General features: G+C 38.6%; 1 protein-coding gene across 18 annotated transcripts in view; it reads left to right on the top strand.

Annotated features, from left to right (window-relative positions):
* Positions 1 to 21,839, top strand: part of NAV3 (neuron navigator 3) — a 548,370-nt gene that overhangs the window by 337,871 nt on the left and 188,660 nt on the right. The gene's annotated exons all lie outside the window — the stretch shown is intronic.

Here is a 21,839-nt window from a genome sequence, read left to right on the forward strand (position 1 = left end):
TGACAGGCAGAATGGACTAAAAGCATATACAGTGCATTAGTTTGCTGCAACCAACATCTGGCCTGCTTTGAGGGGTGTTTGAATGTTGCCATTGGATAAAACAAGGCTATTTTTTTCATAAAAAAAACACATTCCTGGCATAGTGGCCTCGTTTCCTGCCGCCTGTGCTGATTTGTTTTCTTACTGAACTATGAAGCTGATGGTGTTGGTGGGACAAGATTTGTGGTTCTTCTTCTCTCTGGTTCACTTCTGTCCAGCTGCTGCTTTTCTTACCTGTGTACACTTCTTATTTTTAGTAAAGTTTTTGTTAGTGCATTTATAAAATGTTTTTTTTCCTAAGTTGATGTATATTTTGATGGTATTACAGTTTCATGTGTCTAAGTGACTGAGTAGAATTTTCAGCTCAGTTCTTTGGATTTTCATCCTATTTTGAAAGAATAAAAGCAACACATTGACATATTATTACTTCTGCAGCAGATGTTTTCTTATACCAAATAAAAATAGAAAGATGATTTTTCTGTATGTGAATATGTTATGATATTTGGGCCTGTAGAGTACTATGCCCTGTCTACTTTGGTAGCAGGTTAAATAGGCAGATCTATGACTTAGAAGGGATTTCTAGTTGATAGACCAGCTAGCCATTAAGTAGGTTTTTCTCCCTTTTTTTTTTTCCAGAATTTTTACTTGGAAAGTATTTCACAATAGTTACGCATCTCTTTCACTTTTTTTGAAGTGTATCTTTCCTGTTTGTTTCACTGTTGACATTAGTATTTTTGTTTGTTTTGGTTTTCATCTCCCTGTCTGCAGTACTTCCCTTGAGGAGTAGGATGTTTTCATCATTTCTTACTATTGTGCCACTTCCCTCATCAGTGTAAAAGTCCGTGTATGAAGTACTCAATACGTAGGAACACAGAACTGAATTTCAGTCCTCTATATAACTGTTAGTGGATTATGCATTTCAGTGTATTAAACATTAAGTTTCAGTCGACCATTATTGATGATTTCTGGCACAGGGAAAGATTAATTTAAAATTAATTTATAAAAGATCACTAGCTGGCAGAACAGTGTCATACACATGTGCAGGGACTTGCTGATTTTCATATTACCAAATGGAATAGCATCACAGTAACAAGGAATATAGAAAAGACAAAGCAGACCTGGGTCTTCTGCTGCCTAAAGACAAAGCATATTTCCCTATTTGCTGCTTAGGTTGAGAGAAATTCCACATTTACTATAAGCCAATAGAGATTTTGAAACAGAAAACTTCAAAAAGCTTACCTTTACTGATTATCATAGTGGGTTTACCTGTTTTGCTGTTAAAAATGTAACAAGGTAAGACTGTTGAATTCCTATTATCACTATGCAAATGTGAAATGTATTTCTTATTATATACAGTCTATATGATACTTCAGAAAAAGAAATAAATCTCTTTTACAGTGGACCTTTCATGGTGCAAGACTGATTTCTTGCTTCACATTCAAAAGACAGGAGCTGAGAAAGCATTTCTGACCTGGTTTGGGGAAGTTTTTCCTTTTCTGGCTGTTCTGCATTCATATTGACTTTTTTCCAAGCAGAGAAGCAGGTGCTCTGCTAAATATTAACACCATCTTTAATGAGATTCTGGCTTACTGTGTGTCCTGGGAGGTTTGTCAATAGATTTATTCATGTGCCATTTAGATACTTTCATTAATCCTTTCAGCCTTGTGGAAAAGAGTTGATTATCTCATTTTATACTTGATTCTGCTCTAATGCAAGAAGGGATGTTATGTATTGAAAATAAAATAAAATACTTTTTTATTTTTTTTTTTAATAGGATGTCATGGGTTATATTCTGGATTGTTTGAATGAAATGGCAAATATACGCTGTTGGCTAAAGGCACCTGTTTAGAACATGCTGTGGCTCTGAGCTTATTATGAATGCCACACATTTTGTTTGCATGAACCTTCTCTTGAAACAGTTGCTTTAGAGTTAATAAAATTTTGTAACCATCTGTGTCTTTGAAGTGCAAAATAACTGGACCAAAAGTGCTCTTGAAGCAATAGTGAATGAGGGTGTGGGGATGGCCAGGGGGGAGTCCAGCAGCAAGTGGAATTGTTGCTGCTGCTCAGAGGATGCCCCTGTTTGAAAAAGGAAATTGATGATAGAAAGAGAGTTACAGCTGCACGTCAACAAAAGTCAGCATATGTCATTGAGTTACCCGTCTGTATGTTTTGGTATAAAAGTGCCATTCTTTCCTGAAATCTGAAAAACTTCAGTTGTCAGTGTAAGTGGATGTTGTCATACTTCTCCTTGGCTGTATTCTTACCCCATGTGAAACACTCCGCATTTGAAAAAATATATGGAGTCCAGATTTTACCAAATAAACCTTTCCAGATTCTTTCTGCCAAAAATCCAAGCCAAGAAAATGCAGCACTCCCATAATACTTTAAGATGTCACTTAATAGTGACTTTGTCATACTCCTTCCAATTTTCACCCTCATTTAGGCATCTAGTGACTCTTCCAAGAAGCAGCCACAAATTGTACACAGCTTCCTTGTACACAGTGTAACAAAAAAGCATACGGCAAGAACCGTACAGTTCCTGTGTGTCTACAAAAGTAGTAATTTCTACATGTTCATAGGAGTTTTCCCTTGTGCAAGTGAAATGTGTACCTGGAAACAAATGTCTTAGGAAACCTGGTTGGGAATATTTCTTTTGGTAAATTATTGATTTGTTCAAAATTTGGTGTAGATATTTGAATGGATCACAGCTAATTGCACTGATAATTCTCTTCCCTTTCTCTCACTAAGGATTTAAATTAAAATAAAACTTACCAACAGCTTTAGTTATGTCTGTATGTATGCACTGTTTAAATGAAGCTGAAAACACTACATCAAAATATGACACTTTCTCTGAATACGTTCCCCCAGTGCTGGACTCTGAAAGTTGCATTATTGTATAATCAGATGAGTAACAACATATACAGTTTAGGTCAGACTTGGCAGGACACAGAGCAGCTTTAGCACCAGATAAAATAGTTATCACCCGGTGAGGGCCCTGGGGAGGACAGCCTGTCTAGTGGGCTGTTGACCATGGAGCACCATGACTGCTGGCAGGTGAGGTAGAGCTGGTGGAACTGGTGATTTCTGGCAGCCCCATCATTTTTGAGAGCTACGGGACGCTTTAAGCAGCTGGCACAAGGTAGACTAGTTTTAAGGCTACATTAATTAATGCCAAAATATTGGCCTGATACAGAGCTGGCTCAGGATCACAGGAGAATGAAAGCAATTTATTGTGTTCATCTGTACGTGCTCCGTGTATGTCATATAAATGTATTAATGATGCTTGACATGTTTATATTTTTTGTATTGAGAGGTTGGAAAGCTCTAGAGTAATTTACTGCTGTTACTTTATTTCTCATATGTAAGTTTTTTATTTCTATAAATGGAATAAACTGATCTTGATAGAAGCAGTTGACTGCATGTCTATGGTCTGTCAGGTTAACACTGTTGACAGTGTGCTGTTTGACTTTTGCTGTAGTGTGGTGGTGTTTTGGCTGTAAGATTTAATCTCAGTGTTTCCCAAGAGGTAGTCTAAGTTTTATGTATGCCTATAATAAATTATATGCAGAATCGGAAAAACCTGGTTGTGTTTATCCAGAACTTAAGGTAGTCGGAGTTGCCCAAAAGCCTAAAATCAAAATGGCAAACTGGGCCATTGTGGTGAAATCTGGAAACTTGAATAGGATGTTTTAACTTCCATAGTATAAGTAAAGACACATTTAACCCCACAGAATGGGACCTAGATCTCTAAAAGCACCTAATATTGTGCCTTATTATGAATAAGATGGTTTTGTGTCTGTCTTCAGAATAGTTTTTACTCCTGAATATTTAAATCATTTTAAGTATTGGCTTCATAGTGCGTTATAATGATGTATTTCAAATTCTATTCTAGTGTTTTTGCTAATCTTAAAAAAAAAAAAGGCTGAATTGGCACATACACAAATTGGTAATTCTCAGATATTTGATATAGATGACTATACGTATTGCATCTTTGTTATCTTGCCTTTCTGACAAGACACAGGAATATATAAAGGAGTTAGGCAGCTGGCAAGTAAAATGTTGTGAGAAGCAAAATACTTGAGGCCAGAGTGCTGGGATGCCAGAATAACGAGGAGCTACTACCGTCAGGGACAAAGGGGATTATTTAAGCATTGAATTATTAGGCATCTGATTAGATGTATACAATTCTCACTTAGTTAATCTCCCTATCACCTCCTTCAGTGTGATAAACCCCCAAACAGAGGTCTTGCCACATTATGAAATCCTATGCTTAACAACTCTTCCTGTATTTTTATTCCTAGCCTTCAGATCCTATTAAATATTATACACTCATTTGAGTGTGTGACCAGCCTGTTTATACCAATATATGTGCCAAGCCTGGGATGATTTTTAGTTGTGCAGCTAGAAAAACAAAAACAAGATATGGATGTTTAGGGAATCTGGAATAGCTGTGTCTCTAAAAGCTTCTGCTTTGCAAATTCCTGCTGTCCCTCAGCAGGAGCAAGTCGATCCAGAACAGGCATACTGCGTTCAATCTTGCTCCAACAGAAATCAACAGATAAATTCGCACACATTTCACTAAAAATAAAACTGTGAGAAATGGTGTCTGCTGTGCACCCTTTCTTTCTCTAGAGCCTCATATTCCACTTACAAATATTTAGCCAGATGCTTCCAGAGTCAACCACTGAGTCAAAGTTTGAGTTTAAAGATAGTTGTGCCTTACAGGTGGAATCAGTCTCACTAATTTTCATCACCTAAAAATTAGGTATTTAATTTAAACTAATCTTCAGGTTGCTTTCATGGCTATTGAAAGGCATCTTCAGAGAGCAATTAATCCTTCTTACATTAGACTCCTGCATGGGTTTAACTGCTTCATAGTTTCCTGTTTCTCTGGGTGCTGGTTGTTGATGGAGCCTACATGCTCACCTCAGGCAGATGACTGCATTTTGGATGAAATTATCTTGTCCCTTAAATACTACTGACTGAAAGTGATCAGCTGTGTTTATTTCCATACCAGGCAAACTGGTATGGAATATGCAAATATGCATATATAAATGGAATATGAGTATATAAATGAAGATGGAAAACTCAGAAATATTGCAGCATAGTTATGCAAGGTGTATATTCTTTGATACATTCCATTCCAGTTAGTTGGTGTATTGAGCCACTCATCTGAAAGCAGTGGAGGGCACAAGAGGACCGAGCTGGGACTACGTGCCGTTGCTGGATGCAGCCCTGCTTTTCCAGAGGTCCCTTCCTGTGTAAATGCCTTCTGCTATCGCTTCCCTTCCTCCTCTGTGTCATTAAGCTCTGGGACTAGTGACTCGCTTGATGTGGGGGTGGAAGGTGACATTCCTTCCCCACCATGGTTAGTCACCGCACGTCCTGCACCTCAGTGCTTCCCCTGAGTCACCCCATGGCCTCACTGCCAACCCCTGCCCTGAGATCTCCTTTCTCAGCCTTTGCTGTGCTTCTGGGGGTGCTGGGCTTTGTCTGCCTGCCTGGAGCTGATTTTGGTGCCTGGCAAAGATGACAGTGTCAGGGAAAGAAGTTCATACCACCCCATTAGACATAAAAAAGCATTAAGATAATACAAAGTTTTGAATGGCATCAGCAGTGCAATGTAGAAACAAGTTCACTTTTTAAGTATCTGCAAACAAGACAGAGCATCAGATACTCATTAGTACCATAAGCTTACAATAATCTGTGATGAACACTTCCATTTGTGCAACAGTGCCAAAGAGAGATGTGGTTAGTTTGCTTGTTTGTTTGTTTAGCTCCAGGCCCTACTTCTTACCCTAAATGCAAAAATCCTTCTGTTTATATTCTGTTTTCAATTGAGCTATTTCTGATTTCTTGTGGTACAGGTAGGAGGATGCCAAAACCCAGAAATTTTAATGAAAGATCCAACTGAAAACAGATGAATATGTTTTAACTCCTTTGTGAGGAGCGGAATGTTCTTTATTTTTTGCATCAGTTTATGCTGCAATTGGACATTCTTGATGAGAGTGAAGAGGATCTTGCCTGTACTTGACGTTAGTACATTGGGCAGTATGCTGCTAAATGGACTTACTGAAGTACATTGCTAACCCTTTGACTTGAACAGCTAGTAAAAATTTCAGATCTTAGTAGATTATTCCCAACAGAAGGAAAAAATCAGATTTTTAAAAATTTCATTTTCTGCCTTACATGTACTTAGGATGCTCTTCTATCTCTAAAGGTAAAAAAACAAAACAAAACAAAACTGGGGCAATTTCCTTGCCCATATCCCAAGTTTGTTTCAGCCATACACTTAACCTGAAATGTTTATTTATTTTGGACATTGATACTATTCAGGTTATTCTGTGATTTTTGTTTTTCTGCAGTGGTTTTTCTGTTCCCGTTTTTCCTGTTCACTTCTTCTAGTCAGCTCTTTTTTTTGTTTTTCTTTGTCCATCATCTCAACCAAAACAATTTTAACAAAATCATTCTGCCCAACTTATTTGAATCTCTGAGAGACCTTGCATTTGCCTTTGGCCAAAGGAAAAAAAAATGTGCTTAGCTGTCTCTTAGAGATACACCTTATCTCTTAATTTCGAGATATTTTCAGACAGACATCATAAGTCATATTAACCTTCTCTCTTCAGGGAAAAAAAAAAACAGTGATGAAACCTTTGATATAAGGATCATTGATGGAAGGAAATATTTTCTAATTATTTTCTTTCTTAATTCTCAATATTTGGTACCGTATGAAATACTCACTGTTTGTGCTAAGATTTACAACACATAGTACAGCAGACCTACATGAATCAGTGTACTGGTTTTTAAGGCATCTGTGAAAAGTAGATGAATACTTGCTATCAGTAGTCTTAGATTACTATAGAGAAGTTAAAACCATTCTACAAGAAGATGTTTTGAGGTCAGCAAAGTGTTTGAGAGCCACTCTTAGTCCAGCTTAAATGTAAGACCATACACAAGTTCTGTTCCTGCTGCAGTGCCGTAGCTCATAACTTTCTCATCAGACAAGAGTATGACGAGAAGTGCTGTTCATTGGTGGTTTTTTTTTTTTCTTACCTCTTGCATGCTTTCTACACTTACATGCAGTTTACTGCTTTTTATGTGAGTAGGTTGTTATATCTGCTGCCAGGTAGGCTGCAGCTTTTTTAAATAGTATTTGTCCCTGAGATTACCGTAATGAAAGTGTGAAAGGAATGAAGTGACAAAGCCAAAAATAATCTTTCATGGCAAAATCAGATGAAATAATAATCATGAAATATTTTTTATTGCTATTCTCTTCAGTCTGAGGGCTGTTTACTCTTCTGTAAGCTGAGTGAAGAGAGTAAGATCAAAGGGCATCCTAAAGCTTAAAGATGGTGGTACTAGAAAGGAGAACTCTCATTATGAGCTAGTAGGTACAAAAAGACAGAAACAGGATAAATACTATTTTTCAAACGTTGCTGAGGCTTTTTACAAAAGCAGACAATCAAAGGGACAGAGCACTTCCAGTCTGATCACCCAGGAGAGGTGAACACAGAGGTCCTGCAGCTCCAAGCTCCCCATGGACCACTTCCAGGGTTTAAGAGGCTGTTTCCTCTGTGAGCAGCACATGGACAGGTTTGGAATGGGCCAGGCCATGTTGCTTCTGGCACCACTCTCTAAAAATTCTGTGGTCACAGTCACAGAGACAGAGGAAAGAAACTGAGGCCAGGAGCCAGCACCTTCCAGCCAGGAATCTAGAACAGTCCCAAGTGACCTTATAAATGCTTTCAAGGAAGATCCAAAACTTCGGCTATGGAAAACAAACAAAAAAAAGTGTTTGTTGCTTTAATCCTTTGTTCTGCCTCCTGACTTTGAGTGAACAAACACATGACATTTGTTTAGAAGTGTTTGGGTTTCCCTGCAAACTGAGATTCTGACAGCTTTCCACAAAGACAGTTTGCTTGTGCCAAGTTCAGATGGTCCAGTCAGCTGTATAAATGGTGTTAGAAACTGTGCAGGGAAGAACTAGTCTGAGGTTTTTGCACCACATGTTCCGATGAAGGGTACCGAGAGGGGTGTGCTCAAAGCAGAGGACTTGCACAACTGCAGAAGTTGTGCTCCAGCATCACACCTTCTCTAATTTTCATAGTGTCTCTGCACATGGGTTTGCTGTTCATTCAGTTGTTAGATTCTTCATGAACTCTGCTTGTACAGTGTATGTTTAATGACTGCAATTCATATAGCTAAAACAATTAGATGATAATCATACCTTTTATCTGTGGATTTAAAAAATTATCTCGAGTCTTGACTTTCTTCTTGGGTCCTTATGTTTTCAGAGCACAGGATAAAAAAATCCGTTCGAAAATGAAGTGTAGGCTGTTTTTTTTTTTTGTTCTTTCCAAATAGAAGTTTTACCTAGTAGCTGCTGAAGGATATCTGTTAACCTCTAATGTAAACTTAAATGCCCATTAAACTTGTAAGCATCTCTTTTGCAAAGAATGGACAACATCTAATTAGATGTGCATGTTATAGTTTTAAAATAATCTTTGCTTCATATCAGAGAAACTCAGATGGGTTCTGTATTTTGTGAACATTTTTTAGTTGCATATTGTTGCAAGGCTGATTATGCAGTATTGTCATGTGTCCTCTGTATCGCTGCAAATGTTGTGTGATTGGAATTTGGAGCGTGCTAACACAATTAATTGAAATATCCTTTTCTTAAGATAATTGTTTACAGGACTGTGTTGTATCACTGAGTATCATTGTGAACATTTTAAATAACATTTTTAGGATGTAATGGTTTATAATGGCTTACAGTACAAGACCCTTTATCATCCATTTGCCAAAGTATGCATTTTACAACAGTATTTTCAGAATTTGTAAACTGTTCCTTGGGGATCCAAATCCTGCAAGTTTTTTTCACATGTACCAAAGTCACCTGTTCTGCACTGTAGTATAAATAACTGATCATAAGAGAATACTCCTGGTGATTTGAAGAAATGCAGTACATTCATCTACACAACACAGGGATACATAATATTTTGGGAGAGACTCACTTAAATCTATCAAGCTGACTTGGGATTGCTTTACTGTAAAATCAGACACCAGAGAAGCCATTTGCCCACTTTCATTCTTCTTTGATGTATGGAACATCTTTTCCAGTCAAACAGACACAGATGAAACTTAAGTGGTTCAGCAGATTCTAGACCAGATCTTGAGACTTTAAAGAATTTTACTGCTGTGACTCAGGAATAATTATTAAGCAGATAATGCCAATACCATTACAACCCATAACAAGATAATGACAGTAACATAAATGAAGCCCTGATGTTAAGTATAGGATTTCATTACTGATATTGAAGTAACATGAACCTGCCCAGGGAAGCTGAGAACAAAGCCATCTGGTGTAGAGTTTGAGAAGCTTTTCTGTGGGACTTCATAACTTGAGAGGTACATCAGTTTGATAAAATTTCAAACTTCACTTTCCTGTCCAACTTTTAGTTCCCAAATGTATCAGTTCTTCAAAAAACTGAATAAAAATGTATTAGGGTTCTATATATTTTCAGGAAGTTCCTCCAAAGCATTTCTCTGTACATTTCCATCAGAAATAAGTGACATTCAACTAGTCCTGCTAAAAAAGGTAATCCTCTATTATCAGAGGCCATCAAGAACAACTGTAAGAATTTAAGGAAAAACTTATTTTAAAGACTATTCCATTTCATACTTATTTTATACACAAAACAATGTATTAAATGGTTGGACTTCTAGCAAAGGCTATCTTTTGTACAGGAATTCCTGAAATATGAGACCTTCCCTCCTCCCCCAAAGAATTTATGCTACTGTGACCTACCTCACTTGTATTTTAGGTGCCTATATCCATCATTCTCATCCTCAGAACTCCTACTCAGCAGCTGCCTATTTTGGCAGCATTTGTAGTCTGTCCAGAGCCATCCCAGGTTTTTACATTAGAAATCCATACAGATGTGAAGTTATACTTCTGAGAATGCTCAGAAATTGCGTTGGCTCAACCCAGTCAAGCACCTTACCAGCAAGGTTTATTTAAAGGGCTGGTGAAATAAGCACCTGCCTACTGCAACAAAAAGTTAGACCTGGAAAAAGAAAATGGCTGGTGTTCCAGAATAAAATATTTATTAATCAATGGAAATAATTGTTTCATGTTTAAAATAAATAAATTTTTTAAAAAGCTAGCACAATTAAATTATTTTTCTTCTTATTTTATCAGGAAGTTAGGATGTTAATGGGAAAGTCAGAAAAAAAGCAGTTTTGCTTGTTCTAAAAAAGCAGAGTAAATGGAGGGCTATCAACTGATGTCCCCAAAGTAACACTCCACATCTCCACATACGTCCTTAGGATTAAAGCAGCTTGTGGGGTCTCCTGGAGTGCCAGCCTTCTCAGACAGAGCTACCTGAGGAGCTAGTGGTGCCATTACTTCTATCCTGCACCAAGGTCCAAGATAGATAACAACTGAGCATAATGTGGGATGGGACGCAAGGTGGTAAGCTACTGATTCAGAGACTCATTTGAGAGGATACATGGTGCTTCATTTACTAGGATCATTTTCTGTAAAAAGGCTTTTTGAAGCAAAGGCTGGAGCACAATGTCCTTTGTACGAAATGAGTGCTGCAGTCTCTAGACAGCAGAGTTGTTTGTTTTTGTTTTCTGTGAGTGTCTTTCTTCTTCATCCTCTGCTTCCTGCTCACAACTTCCCAAATCTTGAAACATTTTCTGCATAGCTGCAGTGGCTGCAGTGAGAGTATCCCCTTCCTAATCCTTTACAGAAGCGTTTAGTCCCAAGGGGTGATTGTGTGGGAGGTAGAAGATATGGATTTAATTAAATTTAAAGGCAATGGCCCTTTAAAGTGAGATGGTCAATTCCTGTCCTTCATTTCTAGTCTGTTATCCAAGAGACCGGGATATCACTAGAATGTGTATTTTAGAAGGAAGTATAGGACAGTGACTGAAGGACTGCAGATGCAGAGAACAGTTCCTTGAGGAAGAGGGTGGTGGGTGCCCTGAGTAGGGCCAGGCATGAAGACCCAGAGAACAGACCTCAAACACAAAAGCACCAACTGTTCTGTGTCATAAGAGAGGTGAGTTTGGCCTTGAAGTATTATAGAAAAAACCACATATGCCTAGAGCTAATAGTACCATTTTTACTTATATGTCAGGTGGTGGCTACAGGGGGAAAGAAAAATATCAGGTAATTGCTGAGTTTCCACTTTCACACAGCTCTCTCAAAACCTTTCTCTTCTTCAGGTATCAGCCTCTTGCTTTTGCAGATATGTAGTAGACTCTAACAGATAATTTGATTTGGATTCAGTTCTAAGACATTTGTCTGTGCCTGGAGTCAGTGATGACAAGTACTTCAGTTAGCATGCATGTCCAGGACTAGGATGTGTTTCTGGCTTTCAGCCCCACATCATCTGGTCATTTCTCTCTGTGCCCTAAAATTCTTGTCATATTATTATGAAATAATATTAAGAAACAAAAAATCTGCAGCTTGTTTGCAGGAGTAGAGATACAGATATCATAGTTTAGATATTAATTTGAAGCAAGAAAGTACAGTACTTATGCAAAGGTATCTGTGTCAGCTGAGCTGTACACCTTAACTGTCTCAAAGCCTCCATAAATAACTTCAATGTTCATTTCTATCAGGATGGATTCTTACATATCTAAGCCCTGATCTTTCATAAATAGTTTTGCAATCTTGCAATGGAATGTACTACATACAAACTTCAGATCATTATCCGTCTTAATTATTATCCATCATCTAAACCTCCTTTGTTTTCAGACCTGAGGTTTGCATATCAATATGTCAGTATTCAGCAGACGAATGTGCTAGTTTGGTTTTAAAAACTCTTTAATTGTAAGTGGTGTGTTTAACTGTTGCTAGATTTATTTTCCCTTTTTTTAGCATGAGGAGTGGATCTTGCGGTTGTTATTTTAATATGGAGCTAAGAAGGGGTTTTCATTGTCTTCAGAGTTAAAGCATAGGTGGAAAAATTTTGAGTGGTGAATCACATATCTTTGATGTTACTCTGGAGGGTGGTGTAGTCCTATAGAAGTGTGTAGTAGAACTTGAAAACTGGTATATATGTTAGAAGATTTGTATGGGAGACTGCGGACAAACACAGATGGTGGCCAGGTCCCAGGTCACAAGGATGTCCCTTCTTGAAACTTTGCCCCTTTCCATTTGATGTGAAACCAGATCCTTCATTAGAGGCGTTTAGGCAGATCTCCTCTTTTATAACAGAAAGGAAGGGTACTCAGAACTTTTTTAGTAGGAATCTAGAACCCTTTTCTTTCCATTGTATGGTCCTTCTAGATCTGGTTGTGTTACAAAAGCTATATATGAGGTAGGTGTTAAGAACTGAGGAATATTGTAATGTTCTATCTCATTTGTGATGAAAATTCTCTGTTGTCAAAAATTATGCTAAGTTTATTATTATATCTTCATTATTTGAGATCACAGTCTGGCAGAATTTACTTCTTAAATAAAATTTATTGTGCTGGATGATTGTTAATTTAAGTATTATTACCACGAGAACGGGCAGACCTTTATTTTAGGCAGTGCTTTCAATTGTGATCAAGAGGAAGTAAGTTCTAAACTGGTATTTTTAATGTGCTGTGTCCTTAGTCTTTTAAGTCCCAAAAGTCAGTTTTATATTTCTTGAACTGAAGTTCGTGTGTAGGCTGTCATCTGTGTAAGCATAATTTCATTTCCCTAGCTAGCAAAAGGTAAAACGCTTCCATACACGTGACTATTACTGCTCACACGTTCACAACCAAGAGCTGTTTTAACAGAAATGAATGACAGTAAGAAGAGCCCCATACCACTTATGTTTGAAATCATTGACATATTTACTTAATGTTGTATTACCTTTAACACCTCACTGGTGTGCTGAAAGTGTGCAACACATTTATGGATATTAAAAGTATAGAGTTGGTGACAAACAACTTTTTAACAGCAAAACTCAGAGAAAAATTAAGCAGGATTTCAAGTGTCTTGTTATAAAATATGTAGCTCAGAAAGCAAAGAGTTTATTTTGTTTATTTTGATTTGCAAAGCTATTCTTCCACATGAGAGGAAACCAGACAATTCAACTCAGTTTCTAAGCCTCAAAAAGTATAAGCTAGATGGAGACTTTATGCTTAAAGTTAGTTGCAGTCTTACTCACCACTGTTTTCTCACAAGAAGAGAACAAAAGATTGTCTTAATATTTTTGCATCTTTATATATCAGAAATTTGCCTTCCCACACTTAAAAAGAAGTCCTGGAGAAGAGGGTTATTTTGATCCCTGAGCCAAGTTCTTTAATGCCAAATTGCAGTGTGGAAAGAATGTTTCAGTCCAAGCTATAAATCCCTAAAATGAGCTTTGATGGAAAATCTGGAGTAGTTTCACACTGGAATCTCCTCAGCTCCATGTGAGGAGCTCTGTGGCTGCTTTGCTGAGGCAGGTGTCCACTCCTTCCAGCAATGGTCTGGTTGATACTAAGAGTGGCTTCTTGTGAACAAAAAAAGGAATCAACAAAGCAAGGATGTTTTTGTTCTGCAAATTACGTTATGATTCTCAGTCAGGTCTGAGATTGCAGAATTGTTTTCTTCCTTCTTCTGTGCTGTCATGATATTGGTGAGCCACAAAGGAAACTTGTACGAATTTAGTCTGTTTTTCCCTTTATAGAAAACTTAACTTTGCTTATTGTGGGTTTGTTTATTAAACTGAATACAGGAGTAGTCATGAAATATATCCTGCCAGTGACAAGACCTTTATGAGACATAGATTCATGCAAGCTTAGAGTATAGGAAGTCTCATTCAGGTGAATAGAATAGGGCCTCTGGTGCGAAGGACCACCATTGCTGCCCTGGATTCCCAGGAAAGTAGAAATATGGCTTTCTTTTTAACCCTCATATGGACAGGCACAGATGCTTCTTTTCAGACTACCTGCTTCTTCCAAGGGAGATTTCTTTTTCCGGTAACTGTTACAGATAACCACGGGCAGGCTTGGATATTGCTCAAGTGTACACGCACATATAGAAGAAAGAGGGAGATTAATATTTTTCAGCTAATTTATTTGTATCAGAGAATGCTGCCACTGTCTTTTGGTCAAATTAATTTCCCCACACATCACTACTATGAGGATCAAAAACATGTCCTCCCCTTATATTTGTCACTAATATAGCATCACACCAGCTTACAGAAGCATCTCTATTTGTGTCTCACTATGCAGGACAGTCAGCAGCTTTTTCTACATCATCACATCCTCCCTGCTCCCCATCACTTTTATCATACGTATGTCAACATTACCAGGAAGGGCTGCTTTGTAGGGAAAACAGGTTTGGTAGAAAGGAATCAGCATCTCTAAGGTACACATTTTGAGGGTGAAGGGTTGCTTCAATTAGTTGTCATTTTTTTGCATGGATTGAATGTTGGTTAGTGACAGAAGTGCATTTGTGCACTTGAAGTTCATATCTCTGTTTCATTTCATTTGCACAAGATCTCTGAGAGAGCACAACAAGGGATAAGAGGCTGCCTTTAGAAGCACACTCTATATCTGAAATAAAATGCTGAGACAGATTCAGCTTCTGAGTGGCATCTCTAGGCGTAACACTTAGGCCCAGTGGGTAATCCTAACCTTCCTCACTTTAATAAAATTAACTGATATATTAGTTTTAATCAACGTAAAAGTATTGAATAATAGGTCCACTGTTTTATTGTAGTTTTACTAAACAGGTCCTGAAATGTACTTTAAAGTTTAAAAATATATCTAAGAAATAATTCTTGAGTTGTAAAGGCAAGTATATGGACCATGTTGTTATACATGAAAGTCAGTCTGAAGCTTGGCTGTTTTGGAGGATTTCTTTGTGTGGCACTTAGTCTTGTCTCCCTTTAATTCAGGATGCTCGAGGCCATTATTAATAACTGTGGTGCTGTTTCTCCCTTAACAAGTCCTGCTCCCCAGCAGCACAGATCTGAAGGGAAGCGGCTGCCTGGCTGGGTCTTCTGCAGCTGCAGCGATGAGTATCTGGCTCCTTCCTGTGGTACTTCATTGCTATTGCACAGAACTGAAGAGTAGCTGCAGTAAGCCAATAAACAAAATGATACAATTAAACAGTAAAACAAATCGGTATGACTATTGTCAAAGGATGAAAGAGATATTCTATAAATAGTTATATTTTTAAGCCTGCAACATACAAATTGTTTAGCAAACCTTACACACAAATACGCACTCAGAGAGGCTTATACTGTTGTTACCTTTCACCTGGCACAGATGCATCAAAAAGTCTTGCCTCTGTGCCATTAGTGAATATTGGCCTCAAACACATGTATTAAATTAATTCTGAGTTGGGGTTTGGGAATAAATGGAAGAAAGACAGCACAGTAAGTCAGCACAAATGTCAATTGGGTGATCAGGTGGCAAACTCTAAGTGTAACTTGGAAATAGAAACAACCCCCCTTAAAGCTGGGTAAGTCATCTAAAGCTTGCCAGTGATTGTTGAAGAGTATTGTTTCTATTCATTTGCTATAGCTGGGATTAGTGAAGTTTTATTTAATTGTATTTTAATCTGAAAATTACTGAGTAGTGTTGATGGATGCATGCTGCTATTTACAAAATAGAATCGTACTATAGGGATTCTGACATTTTGCTTAATTGGTATGTATCCCTCTAAATGGTTTCTGTTCCTTAACTCATAATTGTTCTCATTTGCTCAGTGGGATTCAGAAACAGGGTTTGTGGAATGTCATTTAATACTCATTTCACTTTGTTAAATGAAATGCATTGGCTTCTATCTTGCCTATAAATTAAGTCATTCTAGTTTAATTTTCTGGCCATATATTTTTAATTGTATAAATATTTTTTCTTCTCATGTAATTTGCTTAATGTTGCAAAAAGTGCCACCCCCAGACCTCAGCTTTACTGTATAGCAAATGTGAGCTTGGATGCTTGATCTGTCTCTTATGGCAGTCTAAATGTGAGCCATTGTTTTCAGAGTTAGCCCTTTTCCTTGTGAAGTGGAGGACTGAAAAATAATAAATTATTCCTCTGCAACCCAGAGAAATAGTCTCAATGAGAAAATATTTAAAAGGTCAGATCCTGCCTTCCAGTTGATTTTTCCTTAGCGTAAAGGCAGTGGGAAAGAGAAAAGCATCTCCTTGCAATCCGACTTCTTTACCTTGTTCTAATACTAGTTAATACGTTGCCTGGCTTCTCTTCATAAATACAGACAGCTTGAGGGACACTTCAACACGTGTTTTGCTACTCACAATTTGTTAGCCAAGAATAGCTATGTTGAAATAGAGTTGTGGTCATGCCCTCTCCTGTGGCAAATCCTCTTCATCAGGGACTTTGGGACTGTTCCGTAGGCTCTGCTGGGTGTTCAGCAGCCAGGGTAGGCCACACACTGGAGAACCGCCCAGGAAATAGATATACAGCCTTCACGGTCCATTTTATAGCATACTGGAGAACAACAGAAACGAGTCATCAATCTCTTCTACAAGCATGATTTGAACAAGCACCTATGGATGAAATGCTCTAAGTGCTATTAACTATCAGTTGTTTCCAATGGCAACATTTTAAGCAGAGTGAATATATTATACTAGAAAGTCACATAGCCCCTTTGTTAAGAGTGCCATATTTCCACTTCAGCTGATTTAAAATTCTGGTGTTGGAGGATTTTTAATAATTTCATTTTCCTTTATTCCAATATTTTTAAAAGAAGAAAATAAATTTAAAAAGATGATGAAATGTACTGATAGGATCTAATCAGAAAAAAAACCCCACAGAATCTTGCTGTGCTAAAAAGTAGTATTGTATATTGTTGTGAACCATTGCAACCCAGTTATATTGCTAGCAACATTTTTTGTATTAGATAATTTTCCTTCCATTTCTCTAACTCTTGATTGCTACAAGATAATGAGGAAAGGAAAAACTGTGGAGAGCTTGCTGTTGCCTAGTTTCCTTTAGAGAAACTGAGTTCTAGTTTCCTTTAGAGAAACTGAGTTCTTAAAAAGAAATTGAGTCCTTAAAAAGCTTCCTCACCCTCCAAGATATTAGGGTACTATCGCACATAGAAGAGAGTGTGAGAGTGAGCACTGGGAGACAGCATTTCAATTCTTTTGTGTTCATAAATGAGGATACAATTGTCTTCTAGAGAGTATTTTAAAGGCCAAGTGATGGGAACTGGATATTATGTGTTTATTCCCACATATCTAGGAAGGAAACTTTTACAAATAATGGACAAATATTTAAATGTTTTTCAAATATAACCTATCCTCCTAAATGGCATGGAAATCTGTCACGAGGTCTTGGCATAGCTCAGTTGGCAGCAACTGCTGGACTTCCTAAGCAGCAGCAGCCGCATTGGCACATAAGGGAGTGACTCTAAGTATGGAAAGCTGTCTTCTCGATAGCAACAGGAGACCATTTTCAGATCTGAAACTCTATATTCTGTAGCAAACAAACAAAAATATGCAGAAGGATCCTGATTCCTGGAATATGCGTTTTCCCACCAAGCCTATTTATAAAACTGCCTGATAAAAAAGCATATAGAAGAAATGATTGTAACTCAGAATATCTGGGTTGTATTTCCAGCTCTGTTTGCCCTTGAGTGAGACACATTAAAAAAAAAAAAAAAAAATCAGCCAAGAAAGCCTTTAAAACTCAGTTTCCCCACATCTACAGAAATAATAGATAATAGGGGTGATCTCATTTGTGCCTGGAAAGCATGTTGAGCTGATTTTATGGAAGACGCTAACGAAGTGTCGTGCATTATTATTGCATCAGGCTGACTGTACTTCTGAAATCCATCTGACATTTCTCACTTGGCATTGGTTGCGGGTGGTGACATTTCTGTATTAATTTTAAAAAGGATGCATTATGGCACTGCCTGATGTATAATTACACAGTTCATGATTAAAGCATTTTCTAAGAAATGCAGTAACCTGTGAGATCCCCTCTCTTTCTCACTTCATTAAGCTACTGCGTTACAAAGCGAATTGTTTCATTAGAGATCCTGCCAAGCAGCTCTGCTGTGCTCCTTATAGCTACGTGTGAAGTATCGAGGTGAAGTTCATAACTATATTTGGGTATCAGAGTTTATTTCCTCTAACTCTGTTGAAGGTTAGCGTGACGAGCGGTTGAGGAATGCTGGGGGAAACCGTTGTTAACATGAGCAGGCTGTGTCCGAGCTCAGATCGCCCCGCTGAATCCTCTCTCGTGCTGCAAGCAGTCAAACCATCAGGCATTAGGACGGGACCCGGACCCCACACAAACACAGATTTGGGTCTGTGCCACTATCGTCTCGCTGAGACCAGTCCTCCACATCGCAGATAGCAGTGGCTCTGCTGTACGCTGTCAACAGCGGGAGCCTGGCGTTGGAGTCAGATGCTCCCCGGTTAGACATGCCTGTAGAGCTGGGTGGCAGGAGAGGAAGCCTGGAGAGGAAATGAGTAAGTCGGCAATCCCAGCCCAGCGTGTAGCTGTAAGGCTGGGTTACTGGAGCAAGCGGTGGAGAGGGGAGGAAGTGTTGCAACAGCTAACCCTCATGTCTGTGTTCTCTGAAACAGCTTCATCGTAGAAAAATATAACATAAGAGGATTTTGGGGAAAAATTACTGTACAATTAATGCAAGATGGAATGGTCTGTTGAGAGTTCTGAAAAGAAGGGAAGCACGCACAGCTCTTCCTTAGAGGTGCTCAGCACCCAATGAAAGTGGAGCACCCATAAAAAGCAGATGGTTGCTTGAGGTTACTGATTTTTCATATTCTGCCCTGCATGACTTTTCTGTTCTTTGTGAACTGTGTATTATCAGTGATGATTCACACTGGAGCTTTATGTTTTCCTAAGGAGTTTAAGATAAAATTTCAAAGAGGTGCATAGTTACACTGATGCTTAAAAACTACAAAGGGGAGGGTGTTTCTATTTCCCATGATATTTCAGTAAGAGAATTTAATGTAAAAAGAATATACTGGCATATTTCCTTTTTTTAATTTAATGTCTCTATCTGCATGCTTTTCATTTTTTACCACTGACTCCTCAGCAGTTGGGTCCCTGGAAAAATGATCTGAATGAGAAGGGCATCCTATGGGGAAGAGGGGAAACAGAAGCAAGCACCTTTTTGATTTTTTTTTTAGAATACCGTTGAAGTGACGAATGTCCTCTTTTGCCACTGCATCCTCCCAATACTTTTTCCACCATATCAAAATACAGACCATCAGTAAAGTTTGGGGGCCACTGGTAGGATGTGGATTATCAACATTTGTTTACAAAACAATGTTTACATTCTTTATGCTTGCCACTTTTAAATTAATGATGAAAGAAAATTATGGAGGAGTTGGGAGGGGGTGGGGGGTGGATGAGGTCCATTCTTTGAATACTAGATACTTGCAAAGCAGCTGCTAGAATGAAATTTCCCTGGCTGCTTAGGGACAGGATAGTTTAAATTGTAGTCAAAATTAGGATTGGTACACCAGATTATGTGTGGGTGACAAATGAAAAAGAAAGGCCTGGTAAAGTATTTTTATTTGTAATGTGAAACTAACCTAAAATAATATTAGTGGGTATTAAATTCTGCATGTTCCAGTGGATCAGTTTCATTGGAATACAGAAAATAGTTCTACTTCTAGTAATAGATCAGAGAATATTTCTGAGACACTACTTTGGAAGAATGACTAAAGCTGAAATACTAGTAGTGGGGAATATATGATGCTATGGGTGTGGTATGTGACTTTTATCACTGTGATTTCATATTGTTCTAAATACATGTCCATATAATCTCTAGAGACTCCACAGTAGCGTTCATTGTATATGGTTGTATAGTTGAAAAACCACTTTCTTACCTACAGTTAGCTTTAAAAAACATTTTAATGAAGCCTTTCATGTAAATCACCTGTAAAGGTGAAAAAAGACTATCAGTCAGTGAAAACACAGGTGACTGAAGGAGACCTCTGGGTGCAGCAGGCAAATTTAAGGCCCCATCTAAGGCAGCATCCTTTGGCTATGGGAGGGCTGAATCCATTTCCACAGTCTAAAGTTCTACATATGTCAAGAAAACTATGGCAAACCAGCTGGTGGTCAACCTGCAGGAATATGGGAAGAAAGAGGCTAGACCAAACAAGTTACAATTTTGTCTCTTTTAACGAATAGGGAAAAAATGGTGACAAATGTACTCCTATAGTGGAGTCCTTCACATGTGAATGTGGACTGAGTGGTGAAGCTTTTGCTGGGTGGAAAGAGGATGTTGGTTCTCTAGGTAAGACTCTAGACTGGGAACTGCATCTGTTTTCCTCCCCTGGCTCTGCCACAAATTTCCTTGGTGAAGTAAGCAAGTGGTTAATGGCTTTGGCCTCTGTTTTTCTTCTAAAAAAAATGGGATGCTGACCCCTTCCTCCCCAGGGTGTGTGAGGTTAAATAAAAGGATGTTTATAAAGTGAGCTCACATTGTTTTTGTGAAAGAGGTGCAGTTTCAACATTTTCAAGCAATAATCTCACCAGAGATTTACTTATACTTATGATACTGTCCTACATATAATAAATGCCTTCTTTCAGTGGTGACATCCCATGGTAGCAGGATGGTCTGTACAAGTCCTTTCTTCTGGGGTGAGGTGATAGGCCATGGATACCCCGCAAAAGGGAGCCAGTGCTGGCTGCCAAAGGCTGCTGGTACTCTTAGGCTGAGAGACTCCCCTTTGCCAAACTCCATCAGTCTGAGCTGCCTCTGGGTGCTGGGACACCCTGGGAGGGTGTGAGCACCTCTTGGGGTGCACTCTTCTGTTGGTATATAGTTGATGGTGTCCCTTCCTCTTCGTCTTTAGACAAGGTTCTTAGGGACATCGTTTAGTGCTAGAGTTAGGTTAGGTTATGATTGGTCTCGATCCTGAGGAAATTATTTTATGATTCTCTCTCACCCTAAGTGAACTCGGTTCCTTTTGTGCGCACACTGTAGGTGTTACCAAACGCTCTCTCGGTGTATGTGTATGCCTTATGAAATACTTTCAACACCTCTCTTCAACCTCTATTGTGTTGAAGGATGTACTTCAGCTGCTGCTTTTCAACCTTTCGTTGACAAGTGCCATTTTTGTGCTGCCTATTGCTAAGTATTTAGTGCTGCCCAGTCTCACCCTTCCCCCCTCCTCTCTTGGCAGAAAAAGGACCGAGAGTTATTTCCAGTATATACACTCTAATTCCAGCACTGAGACTACTGTATATCTAGTGCTCTCAGCCTCCTCTGTGCATATTGCAGCACACTGAACCACAGGCGAGGGGACGAATGACCTGTCCCTGCATGGTGGGATGTGGTGATTGCTGCAGAAAGTGTCACCAAGGCATCACCAGGTGCTGGATCACCAGCAACAACCCAATGAACTCTTAGCAAAACACACAGGCATCTCTACTATCACTTTCTCTTAGGCAGCCTCAGGATGTAAAAGTTGGTGGTGGGGCTTGAGTAGAGGTAGAAACACAGTGGGAGGTGAAATTGTGGTAGATGTGACTGATTTATGACAGGAGTTTCCTTTACAGTCATAAGGGGAATTTTGCTTGGTCACAGCAAGTTTGAACCCTCGTGAAACAGCCTGAATCATTTGAAGTTAAAATAAAACAGAGAATGGGAGGGGGAGAGGCATGGTCATTAAAAAAAAAAAAAAAAAAAAAAAGAAAAAGCAAGAAAACACTGTATTAAAATTGTTTCCTTTGGTGCTGACTTCTTAAATGGGAATGTGATCTGTAATAGTTCTGGTGTGCAAGCCAACATTTGTTTTAAGAATTTTTATTGTCTTCTTTTCTCTCTTCTCCTTCTCCCCCTTGCCCTCCCTCCCTGC

The sequence above is a fragment of the Columba livia genome, chromosome 1 (genome assembly GCF_036013475.1).
Source record: "Columba livia isolate bColLiv1 breed racing homer chromosome 1, bColLiv1.pat.W.v2, whole genome shotgun sequence".
NCBI lineage: Eukaryota > Metazoa > Chordata > Aves > Columbiformes > Columbidae > Columba > Columba livia.